The sequence below is a fragment of the Poecilia latipinna genome, unplaced genomic scaffold (assembly GCF_001443285.1).
Source record: "Poecilia latipinna isolate Pla-1442-1.1 unplaced genomic scaffold, P_latipinna-1.0 Scaffold475, whole genome shotgun sequence".
Lineage (NCBI taxonomy): Eukaryota > Metazoa > Chordata > Actinopteri > Cyprinodontiformes > Poeciliidae > Poecilia > Poecilia latipinna.
This window is the reverse complement of record NW_015113091.1, coordinates 338,921-344,254: the sequence shown is the minus strand read 5'-3', so window position 1 is coordinate 344,254 and position 5,334 is coordinate 338,921. Positions and strand designations below refer to the sequence as shown.

Genomic DNA, 5,334 nt, shown 5'->3' with positions numbered 1-5,334 from the left:
GGGTCTCCTGGTCCGTGTCTCCTGGTCCGGGTCTCCTGGTCCGGGTCTCCTGGTCCGTGTCTCCTGGTCCGGGTCTCCTGGTCCGGGTCTCAGCCCGGTGATGCTAGCATTAGCTCGGTGTAAAAAGCTGACGCAGTCGGAGATCAACGCTCGGTTTTACACAATGCAGCCGCCATTATTTTAGTTTCCTGTTTTTAACTCCTTTTCTTCAGTGTCCGTGTTTTTATTCAGGTTTATGAGAAATGTTTCAATATAACGCTAATGGAGAGTAGATGATCTCCTTCAGTTTCATAAAACAACCAAAGAGAATCTAAATTGTGTCAAATCAGAAAAAACTTTTGCCCAGCAGAACCAGCAGAATACGAATCATCAGGAAACCTGCAGTTATTTTCCTGTTTCTACATCAGAGTCTGGAGTTTTCTTGATCTTATCGATTGGCTCTGCAGAATAAACTTCCTGGTTTCCCGGCGTCGTCCTGCTGCTCTCTACCCGCCCCCCTCTCAGGGTTTGTGTTTTTGTCCTCAGGTTTTGGGACTTCGGCAGACGTCTGCCTCTCCTGGACACAGTGGAGCATCATTCAGAGTTTGTCTGTGGATTGGACTTCAACCTCCACGTCCCCCACCAGGTGACCTGTTTATCCCACTCATCCTCTTCACTTCCTGTTGTTGACCAACTAAAACACACAACCTGTCTACCTTTATATGGTAAATTCAGTTTCCATTTCCCTTTCCAGCCTTTCATCCCTCTCGCTCTCCTCGGCTCGTTGTCTGGACTTTTCCTCCTTGTTGCTCTGTAATAATAACTGATAGTGATGATAATCACTCATCCCTCCCTCTGACCCTGCAGTCCTCCCTCATCTGTCTTCATGACCTGTGGGGAACCTGAGATGTGTTTTATCCAGTAGGTAGTTGCTAGGTAACCAAAGACTGAGTGAGGTAGTTGATGCTACCCAGCTAGCTTAGCTAGCCTTGAGCGGTTGAGCGGCTAAAGCCTTTCGTCTGCCTACGTCTCCCAGAATGCCTTGCAGTTCTGGACCAAAGTTCAGTGTAATTACTGAATATTCTATCAGACGTTTCTATGTTTTCTATGGATATTGATCATGTTTCTCTGACAATAGATATCGTTATTGTTTCATCACCCAGCCCTAAATGTCCCACTCTTCATCCTCATCCCTCTTCCACACCGCTTTTCATCCCACTCATCCTTCGTTATCCCATTCATTCATTTTTAGCATGCTCTTCCTCTCCTCATCTAAAGGTTTGTCCTTATCTGTTTGATCATTTCCTCCTCTTCCTCCTCCTCCTCCTCCTCCTCATCCATCCAGTCTGACTTCTGTATCTTCCAGCCTGTAAATCTCTAAAATCGCGGCTGTTTCATGTCCTGACAGCATGAATGAAGTGAACTAAACGGTTCGGATCAACGGGAGTTTCCCTGATGTGGGAACATCCTTCCTGTCAGCGCTCCGCTCTGAGATAACAGAGTGTGTGTGTGTGCGTGTGTGTGTGTGAGGCTGAATTAGGGTCATCCATCACTCTATCTGCAGATGGCCGCTCAGAGCAGCGAGTCGTAAAAGCCTCTGGTGTCTCGTCCCGTTGTGGGTCCGGTCCAGGCCGTCGGGTCAGTCTGAGCTCAGAGGCTCACCATCAGGCGACGCAGATCAGCCTGCAACCAAACCACCGTTTTATTGATCAGCCTGGATCAAAACCAGCATTTTATTGATCTGATGGCAGGTTTCCATTTTCTGAGAAGCTGGATTTCAGGTTTTCTTTGAGCTTGAAGCAGAAACGAGTTTCACTTCTGGAGCAGATGAACCTTTAGCCACAGCGCTGAGCAGCAGCATCATCACGGCTAACTTCCTCCTGATGATGATGATGATGATGAGCTGCATGTGTTGTTGGACTGAAGGGAAGAGATTCTACCTGAGCTTTTAAAAGAAGCTCATTTCCATAAACCTGACAGGAAGTTCAGACGGACAGTTAATCTCATCTTCATCTTTAGCTTCGTTTTTAGCTCTGACTGAAATCCTGGCCAGGGTTTGTTTTCCCAGCTGTTTATTACCTTCATGTTTTCTCTTGTGACTCTGAATATGAATTCAAACTCTTGTTTTAAATGAAGCAAACAGTTTAACGCTGATGCACTGCGGGAATGTTCTGAACAATTAGTAGTTTTTAATTAACGTTTTTCTTTTTTGCTTGTAATTATTGGGAGACATTAAAGGTCTGTGTGGCTCTGAGCTCCTTCCTCTTGGCTTCGTGAGCTTCTTAAAGTTGATGACAGAAGAGCCTCCGGTCCTGAGGCTGAGTCATCGCCCTGCTGCGGTCCTGAGGACACTTTCAGCTCCTTTCTGGTTCAGAGAACCAGCTGCGGAGGCGGAACTGGAGTACAACCAGTATGACCAGCATTCAGACTGGAACTGCTCGTCTTGGCGCCCAAAAACGTTTGACTTTAAAGAAATCTTTATCCAAACCCATGGTTAGCATACAGTTAGCGACAGACGTGACAGCTAGCATGAACTCAGCGTATCACACGGCGCTGGGGCTAGCTTAGATTTAGTTTAAAAACTTCACATTTTTAAATCTTTGTGATTTATGAAGACATTAATATGACTTTTTATTGACCTTTAACAAAGCAAACATCATGTTTTTCAGGAGATTCCCAACCTCTTTATTAACGAATTACCCTGAATACAGTTAGTCTGCTTTAAGTCGTTTCCATGGTTACAGTATAAACAGTGCGCCTGCTTCACTGTTTTAAACGCCTCCAGGTTACAGTTTTTACTCTGAAGAAGCTCCAGTCACAAAAAAAACAACTATTTATTCTAAAATAAAATCAGAGCAAATTTTTTCCTGCAGCTGGAAACACGAACAGAATAAATAAAGCAGAAGGTAACGGTGGTTGAGCTGAAGCAGCAGCAGGATTAAAGGTTGGTTACATGATGAAAGCTGCAGCCAGCTAAAGCTAATGAGGCTCTGTTTGATGGAAACTCGCTCACTTTGATGTCCGACCTGCCGCTCAGCCCGGACGGCCGCTTCCAGCAGAACATTCAGTCCGTCTAACAGAACCAGAACTGAAAGCAGATAAACATCAGAGCGGCTTTTAGCTGCAGGCGGCATCTGTCTGCTGATCGTCACAGGCTGACGCTGGCAGCACACTTATCACCGAACAATAAACAATAAAAACTCTGAATTACACATTTATCACTGCAGTGACAAACGGCAGAAGCTCCAAACAAACTGAAGAGTGGCAGAAAAACGTCTGAATACAGATTTTAATTCAGATTTTTCTTCAGACTCTGGTGGCCACCGCTAGCGGAAAGCTAGCTGTGCTAACATAACGCGCTACATTAGTTCAGCTAATGCTAACACTATTCCGACCGGGTCAGCAGCCGTTCCTTAGCGGGCCGAACAGAATCTGTTCCACCGTTCATCCTCCTCGGTTTCCATCTGATCCGGTCCGGACCAGTTCTGCTCCAACACCAGGCGGTTCTGGTTTCTCTCTGTCGGGTCGAGGCGCTGAGCGGGAATCAGTACAGTTACTGCAGCTGTAGCTCAGCGATCAGGCCTGAAACCTGGGAGTAGAGATGATGTAAATAACCCCAAATTAAGCTCCTTATTTGTTATGTCACATCTTTAGCACTTATGGTCTTTACTTTGTTTTATTTTGTACAATATATGGTTGACTCAGTTTTTGACTTGATGCTTTTATTTTGAAGAGACAACTTCCGCTGCCGGCAGCTTAACGACAGAATAGACAAGTTGCAACAACAACGTGTTAAAATGTATCTTATTATCCGCCCCTCGATGGAGGCACAAGCTCTTAGAGTGAAACTCAGGGTTTACCTCCAGTAACCTGGCTGTTCATCAGTAAAGCCACAATCCTTCATGTGGGGGAGGGGGGGGTCTGCTAAAGATGACCTCTGACCTTCCAGAGCCGCATGAAGCCGGTTCCTCAGTGGACCTTCTAGCAGCAGCAGAACATTCAGCCCCAGAGGACGAAAGTCTGAGACCAGAGAAACTCATCCAGGATTTAGTGGTTTGATTCCTGCAGCAGGTCAGACTGAGACCAGAAGCTGCAGCTGGAGATCTGACTAGAACCAGGAGGGTAGAGACACCACCTGGTTCTACACCACCCGGTTCTACACTGTCTAGTTCTACACCGTCTAGCTCTACACCACCTGGTAGTTTATAAATCACTAAACAGATTAAAGATCTGCTGCTGGATCAACCTGCTGGTTCTGGTTTATCAGAACCAGAACCAAACATGGAGAAGCTAGATTCAGCTTCTATTCACCACAGATCTGGAACAAACTTCCAGAAAACTGAAACCAGTCGAAACCCTGAGCTCCTTTAAATCCAGACTGAACCAGCTGGTTGGAGCCAATTTAGAAACATAATCAATGAAACAATAATCAATAATCTGATGTATAACAACAACAAAATTTATCTATGATTTTGTATATTTGTGTTTATGATGTAGATCGTTTTTAGCTGCCTTGCTGCTGAAAGGTGCTATACAAATAAATTGATTGATTGATCAGTAACTGCAGCTGTTTGGTTCTGCAGGTGGTAGATTGTTCCTGGGACGAGACGGTGAAGATCTACTCACCTTCCTGCCTCGCTGCAGCACCATAACACACACACACACACACACACACACACTGCTGAGCGTCTTCCGGACAGTGGGCGGTTCTTCCGGCTGGATTTGAGCTCCTATTGACTGATTGGACTCTGAGTTCATTAAGATGTGATATCTAATCATAAAGTGTTTTATGTAAATGATGTTTATGATGAAATAAATATTTTATTTATCATCCAGTCGTTTCAGCAGCAGAACCTCCAAACCTTTTGATAACTAAACCCTAAATCCACTTTTCACTGCAGACAAACTGAATAGTTTTTATGTTTCTGTGCAAATTGTGTGATTGCAAGTGTCTCAGTGCTGCCTTTAAGGGTTGAATGGTGGTACTGCAGCTGAATTTTCCTATTGGTTCCAGCGTTCCAGCCCTGTGATTGGCTATAAAACCGCCTCACTCAGACGCGCCCCCTGATGGCGAGTCAGGAGGTGGAACAACGAACACGGTGAGCGTTGATCAGCAGCTGGAGCCGTTTGCTGCTGAACTCACCAGATTTGATGCGAGTCACTTTTATTGCTTTACAGTGAGATGGTGAATTAAACTGACTACATGGAGACATTATTATTATTATTATTATTATTATTATTATTACTGCCATTGGTTTTCAGTGTTTTCCTTAAGAAATAAAAACATCCTCCATGTTTTAGATTTCTGATCCTCCAGTTTTCCTCTGAAGAAACAGTTCCAGTTAGTTGAAATTA

General features: G+C 44.7%; 1 long non-coding RNA gene across 1 annotated transcript; it reads left to right on the top strand.

Annotated features, from left to right (window-relative positions):
• The first annotated feature begins 256 nt into the window (after positions 1–256).
• Positions 257–4,810, top strand: LOC106951826 (uncharacterized). Its single transcript, XR_001425878.1, has 2 exons — positions 257–625; positions 4,563–4,810. It is a non-coding gene; the product is annotated as an uncharacterized LOC106951826 (long non-coding RNA).
• The last annotated feature ends 524 nt before the right edge of the window (positions 4,811–5,334 follow it).